General features: G+C 42.6%; 1 protein-coding gene across 2 annotated transcripts in view; it reads right to left on the reverse strand.

Moving 5' to 3' along the window:
- Lepr (leptin receptor) overlaps window positions 1-1636 on the reverse strand; it is an 87856-nt gene extending 86220 nt beyond the window's left edge. Inside the window, exon 1 of one of the 2 annotated variants that reach the window (XM_057784008.1) lies at window positions 1142-1636. The gene's annotated coding sequence lies outside the window, so the exon portion shown is untranslated. The remainder of the gene's footprint in view (window positions 1-1141) is intronic. The other variant, XM_057784007.1, reaches the window with a different exon arrangement.
- Window positions 1637-20439: the final 18803 nt, after the last annotated feature.

Below are 20439 nucleotides of genomic sequence, written 5' to 3' on the forward strand. Positions count from 1 at the left end.
GCAATGGTGAACTCTCAATTTTCAAACCAGTAACAGGAAAATACTGTATGTCATGATGAAAGCTACTGTCTCATTCTGTGCCTGCATAAGTGAGTCGAGGTGTTTGGTTTTTTTTTTTTTATCAAAAGTGAAGCAAAAAGTAATGGCATTGATGCTTTATAGTATAAGTGTGTGTGTGTGTGTGTGTGTGTGTGTGGTGTGGTGTGTGTGTTCCTAATTTCTGGTTGATCTACTTAGTTAACCTCTGCTATTTTCTGGGATCCATTCCAAGACCGTGAAACATATCACTGAAGTTGGCATCTCCGTTATTGAGGTTCTTTTCAGAGGCACTCTGAAGTGATCTGAAAAACCACTCTATACGTTCTGCACACAGCTTTATGCTAAAAGGCCATGAGCACCACCCAGTAATTGATGGGAAAGTTACAATTTTTGGTGTTCTCTAAAGTATTTTTTCCTCCAAATATGCAATACCAAAAAAAAAGTACTATGTTAAAGCTACACATTTAGGCATTTCTCTTTCTTCTTTCTTTTTATTTCTTTTGTTTTTTAATGTTGGAGACATTAGCTTAAAGGTACTTTGATTCTTTACATTAGTGCCAAGGGACTCATTCAAGTATAGACTATATATTTCCAAGTTCTTTACAAATGTTTTGTTTTCTCTACAGCTGTTAGCTGAAAAATCCTGAAAACACAGATAAGTGCACATAAGAACCCCAACCGCAAGACCATGAAATTAGCAAGACTGACAATTTCAGAAGTCTACATTTTTTTTAATATGGAGTACACCTGAGCTATTATTAAGAGTACCTCAGAAAAGATATTAATCCAATCCTCTAAATATAATAAATGAAGAAACCCACGGAGGTTAGTTTAAGCACACACCACTAGAGATAAACTGGAAATCACACCAGAACTCAGGTGCTATATCCCCAGGTCCGGAGCCCTGGAGGTGTGCTCCTGTGCCGCTGCCTTGATACATACACACAGACCCTCAGAAGAAAACTCTCTCTCTCTCTCTCTCTCTCTCTCTCTCTCTCTCTCTCTCTCTCTCTCTCTCTCTCTCTCTCTCTCTCTCTCTTCCCCCCCCCCCCAAGTATTGTCTCTCCCCCAATACCCAGTTTCTTAGATGGCGTCAACATACCTGAGTTTGCAGCAGGATTCCTCGGTCCGATCTGGTTTTTTCCTCACCGCTGCAAATCCTTTTAAAGGAGTGCTTCGGCTGGGGCTCGGCTTGGGGCTTTGGTTGGCTGGCCGGCTGGCTTTTCTATTTGTTTTGTTTTTAATTTGCTCGGGGAAAGGGAAGAGGGTGGGAAACTAAACCCGCCCCACAACACATTTTTTTTCCCTTGTGTCTTTCAAACCAACCCACCCTCTCTCGCCCCGCGGGGCTTAAGGGGTTGCTGTCGCAGTCCCAGGCAGTTTCCAAAGTGGCAGGAGGCCTGGAGAAGTTACACAGCCCTTCGCAGGTGCCGCCCAAATCAACAGCCCTGGTCCCCAGACCTGCTGCGTCCTGCTGCGCAGTCCTGGGCGGTCCCGTGTCAGGGATTCAGAACGGAAATGGGGTCCCGCCTGTGTCGCGGGGTGATGCGAAGCAGGGAATGCCTGGGTTCTGTGTCGCTGGATCTGGAGGTGCTGGTCACTAGCGCGCGGGCGCGCCGCTCTGGGGCACTGGTCACACAGGTGACCGCGCGGCAGCGGGGACGCTGCGCGCGTGGCCGAGGCCGGCGCTTGGGCGAACCTTTGGGCTGCTCCTGTCCTCCCTGGCCTCTACAGCAGCAGGTGTGGGAAATGCTACACTAATAAACATAAGGACTGGGAGAAGTGGGAAAGGGAAACAGAAAAGACCCCAAATAGGGAAGTCGTGAGCTCCCTGTCCCCCAAAGTGCATCAGTCATCATCTCTGCCTTGCTTGTCCCAAAAGGAAGGAGGGCCATTCCTTATTCTAGTTAGTTAACGATCCCCTCGTTTTCCATCCTGGAACTCAATGATATTGATGTAGCAAGTTGGGAAAAAAAAAAGTATCTGTCGTTATAGAGAGTCAGTTTCCAACCTCAAACTACATATTTTGTTGTTCTCTGATCAAAATGTGTATTCATTTATCTGTTTACTTCCTTAATGAGTGTTTATTGAGAACATGTGCTATATTACTTTCTTTGAACTTGGGGGAGGAGGACATACGCGTTCATAAGATTTCCAGTTTTACAGCTGATCTGAAGGAAAACAGAGAGAAGATGAAAGAATAAAAATAAGTGGAGATACTTTAGATTGGGTAGATGGCGATGCACAAAAAGCTTCTAAGGTTAATTTAACCCGCATTTCCCCCAGGAAGGCCATCAAAAGTGGGCACAGCAGGGTTGAGATGAATTCATCCTTCATTATTGGGATGAGTCTTCACCCCAAAGGCACAGGTATGAAGAAGGCAACCCAAACCAAGGCAGACACTGGGATTGTGCGGCCAGCTCCTGCTCCGATGGATGACCCGTTACGGAAGCTGCCACCCGTGGGATCTGTAATACATCCCCTCCCCATAGACACGTTCTTTCAGGACCATCAACACTTTTCTGACAAGCACGTGGCCCTGCGGACCATATGTTGAAGCCGACTTGTTCAGAAATAGCTTAAGTCCTTATTAAATAGTCTCCATGGACACCCGAGGCAGTCAGCATCAGCCTAGGAAAGCTTACCTTCGGTTTTCACCAAACTGTGGCATAAAGGCAAACGGACGAATGTCAGAGATAAAACTGAAGTTGAGATTTTGGTGTCTCCAGATTATTATTATTCTAACAACACAAAAAGAAACCTTAACAGAGTAATTAAATAATCAACTTAGCATATTCATTTCCTGTGGTTGCTATAACAAATTACTACAAACACAATGTTTAAAACAGTCGAGATTTATTCTTTCTGCTCGGGACCTCAACAGGTCTGTAGTCTTCCTCCCTGCTTCCTGAGTAACCAGGGGACACTCCAGCCTGCCTCTTCCACCCCTAGATCTCAGACATTCTTTGCTTGTGGCCACATAAATTCCAATGTCTGCCTTTGTCTTATGCTGGTTTCTTCGCTCGTGTGTCTACTGTTTCTATTGTAAGAACAACTGCCTTCGGGGTGAGGACCCCTCCAAGTACTGAAGGGTGAGTTCATCTCAACTTCCTTAACTTAATGATGTCTACAAAACTTGCCTTTTTTCAAATATGGTCATAGTCATAGATTCTAGGGATTGGGCCATGGACATTTATTGAGAGGAGGACCACTAATGAGCCCATCACAACAACTACTCCTGAGTATACACCCACAGGGATCTAAGTCAACAGGCCACAGAGACACTTGCACACCCATGCTAACAGTTGCACTGTTGAAAAATGGAGTGAGTCTAAATATCCATCAAGAGAGCGGCGAGGCGGGGTGTGCCTCAGTTGGTCAAGCATGGCCGTGCAAGCGTAAGGATCTGAATTTAATCCTCAAAATCCATGTGAAAATGGCAGGTACTGGAATCTATAATCCCAGAACTGGGGAAACAGAGACAGGAGCACCTCTGAGGCTCACTGGCCAGTCTATCCTAACTGGTAAGCTTTAGGCCAATAGAAATCCTGTCTCAAAAGAGATGAACAGTGTCCTGAAGATGACATCTAAGACTAAGATTGTCCTAAACACACATACACAGTATAATTAAAAAAAAAAAAAACATGACGAATGGAAAAACAGTTTGTATAAAAAATGATTTATTCAGTCATAAAGGAAAATAAGGTCATGATTATCCAGGAAAATACATACACAAAGGAGATCACTATGTTAAGCAAAATAAACTATATTCAGAAAGCCAAATGAGAGAGAGAGAGAGAGAGAGAGAGAGAGAGAGAGAGAGAGAGAGAGAGAGAGAGAGATGTTAAAGTAGAAAAGAACTTATATGGGAGAGGAGGGAGGAGAAAAGAAACAGAATACAAGCAACATGAGGGATAGGGGGAGTTAAAGACTGGAAAGGGGGCAGGGAGGGTAGAGGACAATGTGGAGGGGGAATGTGGTGGAGGGGGAATGTGGTGGAGGGGGAATGTGGTGGAGGGGGGGAATGATGGAAACAAGGCAAAATGGCGCATGTGCGTTACATGCCATGCAGAAACCTGTTGCTTCACATGTTAACTTCAATAAAAAAATTAAACACCTGGGCATTATGAAAAATGACTACCCTAGAAAAAGTACAGAGGCCCAAAGTCTCCATTCCGTTGGAGCCCCATGCATTGCTTGAAGGTTAATCACAACCCACTGCAAGCCCCTCCTACTGCAGAAGTGGATTCCACTTAGATATGTCTGTATTTCCGCACCGTGTCACAGCACTGAATGTCACCACACCTCTAGCTTTGCATCTAATTAACTGGATACCTGTGAATCTCCACCTTGCTGGCACAAGGATTCATTATTTATCTCAGGCCCGGTAAAGAGCTGTGAAGGAATAAATGGGTTAGAAAAAAATCACAGCCAGCATCTCTGTCGGGAGGTAGAGTTCACCAGAGCAAAACGGATTAACACCCTGGCTCACTCCATAATTTTTTGGAGGGGAGGGAAAAAATCCATAAAAGGAAACTTAGTGTAAAAAAATAAATGAATGTGTTCACCTTTTTTCTCTTTTGAAAAAAAATCAATAGACTGCCCATTTACACAGATGCAAACCCCACTGGGAACAATCAATCATGGCCGAGCTTACGGCTACAGAAACTGGGTAAAACACCATTTTGGTTGTTAGTTTCAGAGTGTAAACAGTGCCTGATTATCGCCTTGCAAATCTTGATGCAGCCCTTCATGAACCCCTGAACTTCCATGACCGACTCTCTCCTGGACCACCTCTTTCCTCCTCAGCTTTCCTTCTCATTCTTCACTCTTTGCATCTGAACCCTCAGCTAACAGGGATGCAACCACCATGCACTGAATAATCACACTGGGTGACTTACGGGAGTCACAGACTCATCCAGCAACCAACCTTGTGGTCAGTGATTTGAGCTGTGACCACAATCCAGAATGAGTCTCCTGTTACACACACACACACATGCACACGCACGCACACGCACGCGCACACACACACATGATTGAACTTTATGAAATGAGTACCACATAGATCTAACAACAAAAGAGTACTGTTCTTGAAAACTTGAAGGATGTTGCAGTTTGTTTTTTAAAAGAAATTCACTAATACAATCAATAGTGACAAATATTCAATCAAAATCTTAGATAACAGTAAAAGGCCTCTTCTATTTAATTACACTGAACTGCATTTGCTGGGTAAATAATGAAACTATTAAATAATGGATTCTAAGGCCCAAGTAAACACTAGCAAAGAAAACCTTTTACATAAAGGTGTTTTAAGTTAGGGTCACATGACGTGCCAGTAGCTGATAACTGGCAGACCCACCTGAGTAAATAGTAGCTAGTCCCTCTGTCTGTACCAGGAATTCATTTAAAAGGGGGAAGTTCCAAGCAGATAATACAAAACTGATAGTGTTTGAGCCTAAGATCAATTTTCCAACAGTGCCTCTAAAACACACTCAGTTCTCAACAGGTTTTAGCAAGGTATTCTAAACAAAAGAGTTAACGATCAGTGAAAGGAAAATAAAGCTTTCGGAGGGAAATTGAAGAATAAGAAAAACCCAAGTTCTAACATAGTTGTGAAACAGGATATTATCAACAAATCAAGGAGAGCTAACTGACAGGCTGGCGATGACTTCTTTAAGTGGATGATATTCAAAAGCTCTTCTAGCAAAGGTGTTGTCTGTAGGCTCAGAATGAACCAGCTCCTCTGCTGCTCATTACGTATTATAATATATGTTCTATACCATAAGTCTTCTCATTATGTATTATAATATATGTTCTATACCATAAGTCACACATACCGTGTAATATATTATACTCATGCTGTCGCTCTATGAAGGCTTTTCGAGCAAATGCATGTCATGAAAAGAAACACGAGGGGAACCAATATCTTTAGAACAAATAACTATCTTATGGTCAAGCCCTGTGCTGCCAGAAACAAATACTAGGGACTGGGGAGATGAATCAGTGCTTATGAGCATTTGCTGTTCTTGTAGATGACTGGGGTTTGATTCCCAGCACTCATGCTGGTAGCTCACAAATGCCTTTAATTCCAGCTTCAGGGAATTTGACACTGTCTCCAGGCCTTTTTCCGTACCTGTATGCACATTCAAATGATAATATGCACACACAATAAAATAAAATAAATCTTTAAAAAAAATACTGTCCAGATGTGCTGGTACATGCCCTTAGTCCCAGGCTTTGGGAGGGAGAGGCAGAGGCAGAGACAACGAGAGAGGCAGGTGAATCTCTATGAGTTCCAGCTAACCTAGAGTGATTGTATGTTCATTTCAGAGTCAGACAAAAGGGCCATCTGAAAACGGCTATATGGGAGTGTGCGTCCCTTATTAAGTGAGGCCTAGGAAGTAAAACCATTCACATGGTCCTGAAAGGCTGAGGCAGCCCAGCTAATGTTCAGTCTGTTTTCCCACCTAGTGCCCCAATCCATAACTCATTTATTTCATCTAAATCCCTCTCCGTGGGGAATGCTGTTGGCAAGGATACAGAAGAATCATATTCCCTTGACTGCCTGCCAGGGAAGTTCATAGCCCCTCCTTGCACTGTGATCCAAAACTAAGTAAGCAAGAGGCTGGAGAGATGGCTCAGTGGTTAGGAATGCTTGCTGCACAGTCAAGAAGACCCCAGCTCAGACCACAATACCCATGCAACAAGCCAGGCTCCGTCCAACACACCCCTGTGACCCTGGCACTGATGGGGCCAGAGGCAGCAGGACTGTTATGGTTTGCTGGTTGCCTGCACAGCTGTTAAGTTCCAGGGTTTGGGGTCTTGTTCAACAGTGAAGTGCTTGCCTAGCAGAGGTGAGGTTCAGTGAGAGCCAACAGCCTCAAAGGATTTAGGTAGAGAGTCATAGGAAAGGCCACCTGATGGCCGCCACTGACCTCGGTGCACACACAGGCGTGCTCACACACCATAAGCGCCATACCACAACACACACACACACACACACACACAGATAACATTGTTTACAATTTTGTATTAAGGATGAGAATCCTTCATGCAAGATTAAATATCAGTACCAGAGCATGATTTTTTTTCCTCCAGGATTCATTAACACCGTTTCAATACTTGATGCTCTATCTTTATATTTGCTGTCTACCCACCAAATTCATCAGAAGTGGACACCAACGTGTAAGAAAATTTTATAAACTCACCAAGTCTTACAGGTTAGGCAAATTTATTATTTCATTGCCCCTGAAATATAGTGAGAAATAAAGTTATGAGAATAAGTATTGAGAACTTATTCTTGAAAGAGGGCTATAAATACATGGTTGGGCTGAAATCAGAATTCTGCAACTAAATGGAGCTTTGCACTGAAACGCTTTTCAATCTATGGCCTTACAGAACTTGAAGTGGCCAATACCTCTGATTTTCCTGATGCTCCATCTGTACACACACACACACACACACACACACTACAAACCAATTTTCACAAGCATGAAGCATGTTGTTTTCCGCAGGAACATGATGGGATTTGAGAGTGAAGCCCACCAGGCATATTCACCGGCCAGCAATCCACCTCTCGCCGGCACCAGCCGTGGAGGCTACAAAAGCGCTGCTTCCTCCAGGGCTCTGGTTCGGAATTAATGGGTCCCGAAAGATGAATTATCTCTTGTCTTGGCCACCGCTGTGACCTTGAGGAACTTTCTCAGCCACTCCCTTCCTCCCCCTCCTCTGTTTTTCCTTGACTCCAAGCACGTGGGTCTAATCAGGCTGCCAAGTGTAGTATCCTGGCGGCACAGGAAGGCCGCGCAGCACGTGGCCTACGCTGGACCTGTCGCAGTAACCTCTGCCTGTGACTCCAGCTGGAAGAGAGCATGGGAAAGTGATTGGAGACGGGTCAGTCCAGATTGTTCTCTGAGGTTTTTCCAACAAGATCTGGTGTGAGATACCAAGGTGTTGCGAGACAAGGGGCAAAGAGCTTCCCCGGTCAGCTGCTTAGTGCTGTTTGCCCACATCCACCCCCAGGTTCAATCAACAGCGGATTAAAAAATACTTTTCAATTGTGTGCATACCAAATGTGTGTCGGTATTTCCTGGTCATTATCCCTTCATGGTATAATTCTTTATATTATACTAGCGATTCCCACTAATCCGAGACATGAATATCCACCGCTCTCAGCATACGTGGAGGTATTAGAGCCAGTCTGCGGCTGGTGCAAGAGCCGGATGCATGTGTGGCTGAGAACCGGAGCCGAAGCTGCCGGCAGCCAGGTCCTCTCCGTGTAAGCAGCATGAGCTGGTGTGAGACACAAAATTAGAATTTCAGGCCGCATAAATAAATGTCAGATATTGTAGCTCTCTGTAACTTTTTTCTGGTGTATCCAAACTTAATTTCCTCAATAGGATCCTGTTTACCAACTGATAGAAAACGGTCAAAGACTTCCAGTTCTTGATTGGTATGTTTTGTTTTCATATCTAACTTCCAGGCTGGGAGGGGACAGCACTGGTGTGGAGGACACGGTCAGCATGAGCGAAGGCCCTGATCCCTGGACATCTGTTGAATTTGGCCTCTGCCTCCACTATCTCTGTCTTCTAGTGTTGATCTATATGGATCCATGCCAAAGGTTATTTGAGACCAATGACTGTCCCTGTTTGCTCGAGGCCTCTCTGAAGAGCATAGAGACGTTAGAGACGTGTGCTCCAACACACCCTGGGTTGCAGGCACCATGCGAAGGCTTCCAAGCCATGCATGATGTCTGCCTCTTGCTTGGGCATTACTCCTCTCCTCCGAAGCTTTGCTGAGTCGAGCTGGAAACAGATCACCAGGGATGGCAGCCCCTTCTGCTGCTCTGAGTCTCTCAGAACGTTTCTCTCCAGACTCACTCAGAGCATCTACTGATTCTTCCCCACCGGGCTCCATCTGAGAAACGAACTTCGCCCGCAACTTCAGACTCTGTGTTATGGTTTTATGTTTACCATTCTTGGTCTTTTAAAGTGCATCTGAGTTTAAACATCACTGAGTACAAATGCCTACTGAGCGTCACTCAGTGATGGGATCGTCTCAAGGATGCAGGGCCCTTTTTACTCAGGGCAGCATCAGTGTTGCCTCTCTGCTGTCTCCCCTTTCTTCCTAATTGGGACAGCTCTCTTAGTCTTCAGAGCTTGAATTTGGTTTATTATTATTTTTGTAGAGTCAAAGCACAGTGTGCTATATAACATCTCCTTCTGTGGTAATGGACCAAAATTACAACGGAGTTGTGGGGAGACATAAAAGAAAGCTCCAGGGGGAAAAAAAAGCACACCAGATAACCAAGATAACCCTCCACAGAGGGCACAATGCCCAGCATGAAGCACGTGTCTGGTCCTGGGTTCTGTGTGCCACCCAAGGGCTTGGCCATGCCTTCCAGAGGCCCAACTCCTCCTCTTCTACTTCTTGAGTTACCACAGCCACTGTTTCCCTTTTCACTGCCAATCACCCCAGCTACATTTCTGCCACCCCCACCCTGAAGGATCCCACCCAACACAGCAGGCAGGCCAAGAGGCCATGGTTTTTATTATCTCCTCGAAATGGATATTTCAACACTCAAGTAGCAGGGAAAGCAGACATGTAGGTGGTCCGCAGAAGCCCTACAATCACTGGGAACCTCCAATAGCTCAGCCTTTCTTACTGTATGTAGACGTGTTATTACTATGCAGTTTAGAACTCAGGGCTAGAATCACCGGTATGCATCATCTCCTTGCCAAGCTGTTCCCATCTTCTTGATATGAATATCCTTTGCTCTATGACCAACTTTCTCCATGTAGTAGAAAACCTGCTGAAGCCACTCCCAAGTTTTCCATAAACTACTTCCCAACACGAAGTAAAAGTCTGTCTGTGCTTAAAGCTTCTTTAATTCGGTTTCCATAGTAAAAATGTAAAAAGAAAGGAAATTGTTGAGTTTATTGATTTTTCTCATGTGAAATAAATAATAGCTGGTATTCAAATTATAACTATAAAACAAAATTCTTATAATTAGGGGTTTTAATTTTATGTGTATGAGTGTTTTGCCTATGTAGTCTAAGAGCTCTACATGCTTGCAGGATCCTCAAGGGCCAAAAGAGGGTGTCAGATTCTCTGGAACTGGAATTACAGATGACTATGAGCCAACACGAGGGTGCTGGGGACTGAACTCTGCTCTTCTGCAAGAGCAGCAAGTACTCTTAACCGCTGATTCATCCCTCTAGCCCCTATAACTAAGCTCTTAAAATTCCCTTTCAGAAATGCATAAAGAAAAAATTGAATTTTAAGAGATCACTTTGTATTTTTGTATCACAGAGAAGAAAAGATACTTAGAATAAAAACCAACAGACTTGCTTCAAAGGTGAAAATTAAAATGTTAATAAGTTTGCAGAAAAAAAGTTAATCATAATTTGATATTGCAGAAAGGACACTGCGCTCTCGGCTTGGAATGATATTAAAGCCAAGGAGACTGATGAGTTCCGGGACATCACCCAATGTTAGGTTGCTTCAGCACTCTTGTTTCAATTGTAGATTAGATGGACTTGACATTATGAAACACATTCAGTTTAAAACACCAATGCACACAAAATGTCCAGTGTGTGTTGCTTAGTGATGGAATCATTTATGAAGGAACGTTAGTAATTTTTTTATCATCAAAGGCTTGGTCATAGTGAAGATGCAAACAGTTCTGGATATACGTTCTTATGCCCTCCTCCATCGGTCCTCTCTATGCCCTCCCCCATCGGTCCTCTCTATGCCCCACAAACCTAGAATTTAATCATTGTCACCAAACACCCACACTTCACTGAACCATCCATGAACTGCTTGGTAAATCTCCCCAGTGCCCTCTGGGCCCCTTCCCATGCCGATCCTCTACCAAGTTTCCAATGAAACACAACACTGTGTTTTCGAGATTCAAACAGTGTGTGTTGTAACATCTCCTTCTGTAGCAACGGAAACAGAACACAGCCACTTTAACTTTTTTCACTCCTCCTAGTTTCCTCTGCTACTTTTCCCCTTTACCAAAGGATTATGCAAACTGCGGGACCCCAGGAACCTGAGTGCCCACTGTGACAGTCACTGGCAACTGCCCCCAGTTATGCAAGATTCTTGTGGTAAAAATGAATTGTGGCTGAACACTCTTCATCTTCCAAGTTGGGCTCCCATTTGGATGAGTGGTTCCCAGGCTCTGTACTTCAAAAATAAAATTTAAAAAATGTGTGGAGCACCACCTTGTTCTTGCCAACTCTTGCTTTTGCCAAATAAGGATTTGGAGAAAATAATGTTCTCTACCAACATCACCATGTCATACTGAAAAAAAGGCCCTTTTTAAGTCCAAGAATGCAGATGGGACATTGCCTTAGCTTAAAAGGAGGGAGGGGACTCATCAATCTCAAGAACAGGAAGCTAATAACTATAAGCTAATCGTAGTCATCAATACCCTAACGGAAAATAAATAGTGCCTTCAAAGGGTCAGATTAAAAATATTTTAGTAAATAGAAAGTTTAAATATATACAGGGAGAGGAAAATTACAAACATATATCTAATAGAAGATAACTAAAATACACATACATATGGAGGAGGGGAGGAAGGAGAGAGAGAGAGAGAGAGAGAGAGAGAGAGAGAGAGAGAGAGAGAGAGAGAAAGAGAGAGAGAGTTACCTAGGGACTAGCAGCAGCTGGAAGCTGTTAGCCCTACACAGGCTGAAGAGGGAAGGGAATCATGTTTCCAGGGGAAAATGAGAGCTGGAATTGATTAACAGAGAGAAAGGAGAAGATCAGGGCACAGATATGCATCTGCCGCCGCCATTCCACCTAAACCAACCGAAAGTCCAAGCAATAGGGTCTGAAGATTGTAGTTGGTGGGTCAGGCCCCCTGGAGCAGAGAACAGGCCAGACAAGATGAAAAACGGAGCCCAGCTTCATTAACTGTGGATCTAAACTCCATATGGTGTAGAATAAATGAATATGGGGATTGCCGGGGGAAAATGGCACAACCACTAAAATTCAATTCAAACTTAAGTATAAATCAATGTTTTAGATGAATATATTTATCATAAATAGTAAGTTAAATAAACACAAGGTTTTCCCAGCGGCATTCACCTGCGTTTCACCCTGGGTGACGTCACTGAGGCTTTGACTCGGGACACACAATGTGTGCACTTTGCATTGTGCACACAACCAAGCACCATTGCCCCAACAAACACTACCTGCAACGTCCCAACCCAGATATGATTCTGTGACATCACAGACTATAGTGTCCTACTGTGCAAATGAAGCTTTCTGCTCCTACAGGAACTTGATACTGTAATTATGGAAAACAAAGACTTCTAATATTTTTTGTCATCATCCTTCAACATGCAAGTAATAAATTGGTGTATCTGTGGTAGAATGCTAGAATGTTTGATTTTAAAAATTGCTGCTTTAGTCATTAGTTTGAGTTTTCATAACACATCATTCAATGAATTTGGGGATTATGGCAAAATTTCCAACAACTTCTGATGGCCCTAAATACTCTGACATCTTACACTATGGATTTATTCGAAGCAGCAACTCAGCACTGACAATTATAAAACCAAATTACTAACCTACTCTGAAATACATTGATGATGTTCTACACTCAGTATGAAATATTCAGCCAGGATTTCACTCCTTATATATAAACATAAATAAGCCAACCCATCTCGTTTGTGCTCAGTTTTGTTTTCACCTTTAATAACTGGTAAAATTATGAATACCCAAAAATTATTTAAAAGAAATTTCTTTCTTTAAAGACTAATTTATTTACTATATACACAGTGTTCTACCTGCATGTATGCCTGCAGGCCAGAAAAGAGCACCAGATCTCAATTACAGATGGTTGTGAGCCACCATGTGATTGCTGGGAATTGAACTCAGGACCTCTGGAAGAGCAGCCAGTGCTCTTAACCGCTAAGTCATCTCTCCAGCCCCTACAATAAATTTCTTTATGTCTTATCATCTGTAAATTTTAAGTTTTATTCCTATGTCACATGCTAATAGGATAACACAAGTATTTCACAGGTACAAAGAAATCATACATAGAGAAGATTTAGGGAGCCCAGCATTACAGTGTACTGATGGGCTTTGACAATGAGGAAATAGGGATCAGGCAGAGAAAGGGGTATGCATATAAATGACTTTTTTCTTTTTCATTTTGTTTGTGTAGATCAGCTGATTTCAATCTTCCTAAGGCTGAGATCCTTTAGTACAATTCTTCATGTTATGGTGACCCCAACCATAAAATTATCTTGTTGCTACTTCATAACTCTAATGCTGCTACTGTTATGAATCATAATGTAAATATCTAATATGTGGGATACCCGATAGTCAATCTCCAAAGGGATGGAGACCCACAGGTTGAGAAGTCCTGTGTAGAGACTGCACATGCGTGGAGGCTGGAGGTTGACATCAGGTGTCTTACTTCATTGTTCTTCCTCTTATCTTTTTGGGACAGGATCTCCCACTAAGCCTACAATTTGCTGTTTGCTGTTTCAGCTCAACTACCTGGCCAAAGAGCCACTGGGATCCACCTGTACACACACACACACACACACACACACACACACACACACTGTACCTGCCAGTGGCATAATGGCCAGCTTTTACCTGGGTTCTTGGGATTTGGTTCTTTACCCACTGAGCCATCTCCCTGTCATTCTTTTTTCTCATTTTAGTAGAGGAAAGTTATAGGATAAATTTTAAGATCTAATGTTGCTTGTAGCCACACTTGAAACAACCCTTAATTAATGGTTCAACATCCAATGGAATGGCACCAAGTGGTCCTGAAATGGACAACCTGTTCCAGGACTTTATATTTTTCTCATTGATTAAAACCGCAGCCTCGCAAAGATATAAAATAGAAACACCATCAAGCACTTCATTGAGTTCAGACCATTTGCCATGAATTACAGAGAGCCACTTTTACCAGAGTGTTCCAGACTACTGTATGTGGATGGTACCTGGGCACTTTAAAAAGCCCTGGTACCGGGCTCCCATCACCATACATCCTGAATTGGTTGAATAGGGTAAAGATTTAAAGGAATTTTTTTCAAGAATCTATTTCTTTTTATTTTAGAAGCTTTCAATTTACAGAAAATTTGATCTTTAAAAAAAAGTGCAATTTTCACGCCCCTTAAACCAAGTCTCCTTTCTGACCTACAACTACACTCGTAGGATGCACTGACCTAATCAATAAGCCAATACCAACACATAATTTTTTTTGGTGTAAATCCACACATTATTCATATTTTCTTTTTCCCGCAAACATCCTCTTCCTGCCACAGGATCCCCTCTAGGGTGCTGCATATATGACTTTGCTGGGTTTCAGTAGCATTGACAGTCCGGAGGAGTCCCCATCTTGTGAAATAAACCCCAGCCACTGCCTTGTTTTTCTCAGGGTTAGGCCATGACTGTGCAATTCATTGGGGTGAAGACCAGAGAAGCAACATGCTTTCTTTTCTTTCCCATTGCCTCACACCAAGAGCGCATGCTATCCACACAACTCCCTCCTCCAATATTGGTCTTAGTTACGTGGCTGAGGTAATACCAGGTCTTACTTCCTTTATGCTTTGTTTTGGTTTTGGTTTTTCAAGAGCTATGTAGCAGCTCTGGCTATTATCCTGGAACTCGCTTTGCAGACCAAGTTGGCTTCAAACTCACAGAGATCCATCTGCTTCTGCCTTCCTAGTGCTTGGGTTAAAGGCATGCGCCACCACCACCTAGCTCGGGTTCTACCTCTTAAAGTAACTCTTCTCTTCTTGACCCTTTATTCTTTGGGAATAAATCACCATGCGCGACCCACACTTGAGGACTGGGGAATCAGCTGACTTCCTTGAAGCTCCTCTGCACGGGAGATCTATCTTTTCCATGGCTTACGGTGTGTTGAATTATTTATATCAATAGATATAAATGTATACTTTGTATTTTAGGTTATAGGTCAATGATACTTTATTGTGATGCCCCACTGCTTTTGGAACCATTAAAGGCTTCAAACGCTGACTTTTATTTCCCTTTAACATACCCCATCATTGTAGGTATATTTAAAATGATTTCTTTGCTTTGGGGCACAATAACATCTGCCACATTCATTTTTTATATCTCCTATTATTGAGTAGACAATTTCTCCATTGGAATAGTACTAGAAAAAAAGATCTGGATAAGGCTGAGTGTGTCCTTGCTTCTCCACCCTTCCAGAGAGAGTGTGTGTGTAATTATTTACATATATTAACCTCTGTAACTATTGCAATGAAGGCATAAATTCATGTTGATGTTTCCACTTCTCGTTTATGACCACAAAGATCAGTCTTTCCATCTCTTCTTGCTCACCCACAAACTCTTTCATCAATGACTAGAAACCAACATGAAACTGAGTTCCATTCACATCTGCTTAAATCTATTTATTGCCTCCCCCAAGAAGAAACCCTTATCAACTAGACTACAGGGCTAATGGATAACCCTATATTCATTTTCAAAGGTTTTTAGGTCATCAAATTTTCTCCCCAGTTCCAATGAAGGAGATTAGAATAAATTACTTTGTCATACTCCATATTCTACTCTGGGATCTTCTTGGGTGGTTTTGTAAAAATTTTTATGTATTAAGGCCCAGCATGTATTGTAAATAAAATTCTATGGACTTCAACAAATCCATACATAGTGTTGAGCGAATCCATCATTACACCAGGCAAAATGGTTTGGCCACTGACATAAAATACTGTCTGTGCTTTAGCTACTCAGTCTTCTTCCTCCTTTAGTCCCATAATGACTGAGATCTATTTGTTGTCTCTCTAGTTTGCCCTTCTGTAATATGCTACAAGTAAATTCATATGCTATATGACCCTTTTCAACTGGCTTCTTTCTCTCCTTCTCTCTGTCTCTGCCTCTCTGTGTATCTTTCTCTGCCTCTCCCTGTGTCTTCCCATTTCTCTTTCCTCTCTCAATCTGTGTGTCTCTCTGTATGTCTTCTTCCTTCCTTCTCGTGCCCTCATCATTCTCCCACTCTTCTCTTAACTCTAGAGGTTGTTTTCCTCTGTAATCAGTCCCCAGAAGCTATGGAGAATGACATTACCTTTCTGCAATGTCGCTCTTTCCTGCGCTCTTCACGTTTCAGCCCCACTGGCCAGGCATTGCTGTCCTTGAACAGTCACAAGCACAGTCCCAGATGGAAGCCTTCCCACTGCCAGCCCCTGCACGTGAGAGCCTCTCTTGCTCCGCGTGTTCCTGGTCATCTATCTCCTTCATCTAATTTACATGCTTGCTAAAATGTCACATCCACAGTGAAGCCCTCATGAACACAAAATCGAAGTCCTCCGATGACAAATTCCTTCATTTCTACTTGCAGCCCTTGGTCCTTTGTGACACATCTTATAGCCCACTATCTGAGCCATGCTAATGGCTAGCTAGTTAAACCACTTTAAAAATCACTCTAAAAAAAAATAAATAAAATAAAAAAATAAATAAAAATCACTCTATTCATTAGCCAGGGCGGAGTATATCAGACAATCTAATTTTATTTTCTCCAGGTTTTGAAAACTAGAATTCAAGATCATGTCCTTCCCATGGCCTGTGTTTGGCCTGAGGATGGCTGCTCTTGCTGAGTTGCCAGGGCTCTTTTCTGTAAATCTGTGCCTCCAGTAACTCCCTGTATTTTCAAATTCCCTCTACTAAAAACACTGGTCAGATAGAATTAGGATCCACCCCTCTGGCCTCTTTAAGGCCTACCTCCAAACACATTCACATTCAGAGGCAATTATGCTTGGAGCTTCAGCATACACATTTCGGGGAGATACAGTGCAACCCACAATAATTATTCTTCCAGGGAGCAATTATTTCTTGTTTTCTATTGAAAAGGGCAGAGATACGCCCCCCACTATGTAGTGGTTCTCAGTCTCAGAACTAATAAATATGGCATGTATGGAGGAGACACTGAGTATCAGATTCTGAATATCTTTAAGTGTTATGCAATATGGAGTTTGAACGTGTCTCTGAAAATTGAGATGCAACACAAGAAACAGATTAGGAAGGTTGTATATGAAATGTACAGAGATACTAGGAGAGAAGCAAAAATTAATTGATGACATCCAAAGAAGATGAAGACAGGAGAATGCCCAACAAACACATTCTTCAGATCCAAACCTCAGTGGGAATGGAAATGTACTAAGGTTCTTATTTTTGAAAACCACCGCCCCAGAATGCCAAGCATCCTCCACATTCTGTGATAATCCTAACACTTCCCTCTGACAGAATTTATTCTGATTGTGCATGGTTGCTGTGGAAACTGAGTCTCAGAGATGTTAAGCATCTTTCCCAGCTAGTAAATGGGTAGTGTGGAGCAACAGCTCAGGGCACGTCTTTTACCTGCACAAGGCCCTGGGTTCCACAAAAGAGGGAGCTGATATTGCTCCCCATCCATGTGGTCTAGTTTAGGTCCTTGCCTCATCAACTATGCCAAACCACGTCACGGCTCCTGCTGCGGGTGTGGGCTACCTGGAACACTCACTAAATGGGGTTTGAGGGGCTTGATTTTTCCCTTCCATCTGTTGACTCGCCCACAGAGAAGTCTGTGAAAATACAGCAATGCTCTGAGGAGCTTACTCTCCATTTCCCTCATCTTTCCTACCTCCGAAAGAACAATGCTGGACGCATAAATGTTTAATGGCCTCCCCCTACTCTTCCAGTAGACCAGGGGATAGAAAAACACAGCAGCACAGTAAAGACCAATACCCTTTGAGGTGCCTGGAGGTGAGAGAGCTGTGCTCAGGTGTTCACTGGTTTTCCTTTCCAGCACCTTCATCAGAGGTGCGCCAGTGAACACTCGCCCTTGAGACAGATGTCAATGAACCCATTCTCTAATGACACTGAATTAGAGAGAAAGCAGTGTCTTGATTCCTGCTTGTAAGCAGACTGCGTCCAGATAAAGACAGACTTTGAAAGAGAGCATCCTTTTGTGCCTGACAAAAGAAGGCTTGGGCTATTCTTCAGTGAGCTTTTAAAGAAAACTTTATGTATTTGTACTTAGATGACAAAATATCATGAAGTCAAGCATATACCTGCATAGCACAGGCATTTAGAGGAACCATTGATGTCATTGTGAGGTAACTGGCAGCCCTTTGGAGAATCTAAACTAAAAACAGGAGAGAGAGCCTGGGGATTAGAAAAGAAAAGCACAGGGACCGAATAAATGCCCTTCCTTCTTCTGTTTATGTAATAAATGCACTTACTGTTGCCATGGCAAAGGGGCCAGTCTGTTTTCTCCTTCCTCTGTCTCTACCTATTATTATATTTGATACCAGAAAATGCCATGCTTCCCATTGGCGTCCAGGATCACTGTGTTATCCATGTACTCTGTATTCATCTCTCTCCTCTGTAGCCTTGGTTATGGTTACAGAGAAAGGGCGGCTGATGGCAAGAGACATGGCTTCTACTGCATTAGCAGGATGATTGGAAGGAAGGAAGTGGAAAAGAACCCAGCATGTAATGAGTCAGGAAGGCCCTCCTAACCTTGGAAGGCCCCTGCGCCCCAAATGGAAGACTCTAAAGATGTCATTTGAAGCAAACACCACCCCATTGGTTAGCTAAATTGACTCAGTACAGGTTATTTTGGCCTTTCCAACAGCCATAACAGTGAGGAGCATATTCTTGTCTGTTATAACTAGGCTGAGATCATCAAATATGAAGTCTGAAATAGAAATAATAATAACTCCACAGTGATTGGACAGCATATCCTGCCAACTTCATTATGCCACCCTGGGTGAGGGACAGAGCATACTGCTATGTCTTGAAAACATGACAAAAGTTTTACAATCACATCACCTCATTTGTTAATTTGCCTATATATTCAAAACCATCAGTTAGGAGCATAAAAGGGGTTAAGTACTGGTTTAAGTTGGATGCAAAAACAAAAAACAAAAAGAAGAAAAAACAGATTTATCCTTGCTCTCAGAAATTTACATTCCAGTCTTGTCATATGAGAGGCAGATAAATTTTCGTTTAGAAACTAAAAGACTGAGTTTAAAAGTCTTGTCATATGAGAGGCAGATAAATTTTCGTTTAGAAACTAAAAGACTGAGTTTAAAAAGCTACACCTGTGGGGATAGAGAAGCTAGGGGAGGGCAGCATCTGTGTTACGTAGTCACGAAGGCTGAACCAAGTGCTCTCATCCTGTTTGTTTGCTCTGGGGCTCGGATGTACAAACGCTTAGCTCAGAATGTTCTCTCTCACTCCTATTCCACCCATCGTGAGACACTGGCTGTGTTTCCTTTCATAACTACCTCACATCCCTGGCATCCATGTTCAAATAATCCCACAGAACAAGGATGCCACTGACAAGCTTGGGGTAGGAAGGGTTCCTAGTCTCAAATCTCAGAGGAACCCAGTCAAGGAAACATTTGGCTCCTATCTGCAAATAACTGAATACCTGTCACGAGCAATAAAGAATAACTTAGGCTTAAAGTAACAAGAGTCAAAATTGAGATAATTGACCAAATATTACAAAGAATAATTTTTTTAGTCAATGTGTATTAAAAAAACTTCTCTGAGGAAATACTTTTCAAATTGTAATATGCATATGGTCCTATTAAACATGAATTTTGTTTTCAGGTCCTGATTAGGGTCCGAGGTTCTTCATTCCTAGCAAGTTCTTAAGTTGTTGTGATGTGCTTGTTCTAGAATGGCCTCTTGGGTCAAAGTGAACAAGAGTTATCCAATAATGGCACTTATTCGAACATACTGGGTTGCTAATCGATGATAGTGTCTAAGTCTTTTTTTTTTTTTTTTTTTTTTTTTTGGATTTTTCGAGACAGGGTTTCTCCATAGCTTTTGGTTCCTGTCCTGGAACTAGCTCTTGTAGACCAGGCTGGCCTCGAACTCACAGAGATCCGCCTGTCTCTGCCTCCCGAGTGCTGGGATTAAAGGCGTGTGCCACCACCGCCCAGCTCTAAGTCTTAAATATAACTATCTGCCAGCATTCTAGCAGAAAGTGTTTCCACATGACATGGAAGGATGAACTCAATGTTTCCTTTCAAGTCAAATGATTAGATTCAATAGTTTTGTCACAGAAATGTCCATGTGGCTACTCTTTTCCAATCAAAATACTTTCACATAAATAATTTAAAATACTTGATAAGACTTTCTACCCCAATTCAGTAGATGCCAAAAAAGACCTTACATATTAGGTGACAAGGTCAAAGTCTTCCAACAATGTGCAGAGTGCCTACCTACTCTTAGCTCATATCTGAAGCCGGATCAACATTTAACAGTGAACTAAGCAGAGATGGTTCCTGCCCTGCAAAGGTCAGCTCGGGACATACCTACAAGATGCATTTCACTTGTTATTAGCACACTGACATTTCAACGAGGCTAGGATACGGAAACTCTATCATCATGACA

This window comes from Chionomys nivalis, chromosome 11 (genome assembly GCF_950005125.1).
Source record: "Chionomys nivalis chromosome 11, mChiNiv1.1, whole genome shotgun sequence".
Lineage (NCBI taxonomy): Eukaryota > Metazoa > Chordata > Mammalia > Rodentia > Cricetidae > Chionomys > Chionomys nivalis.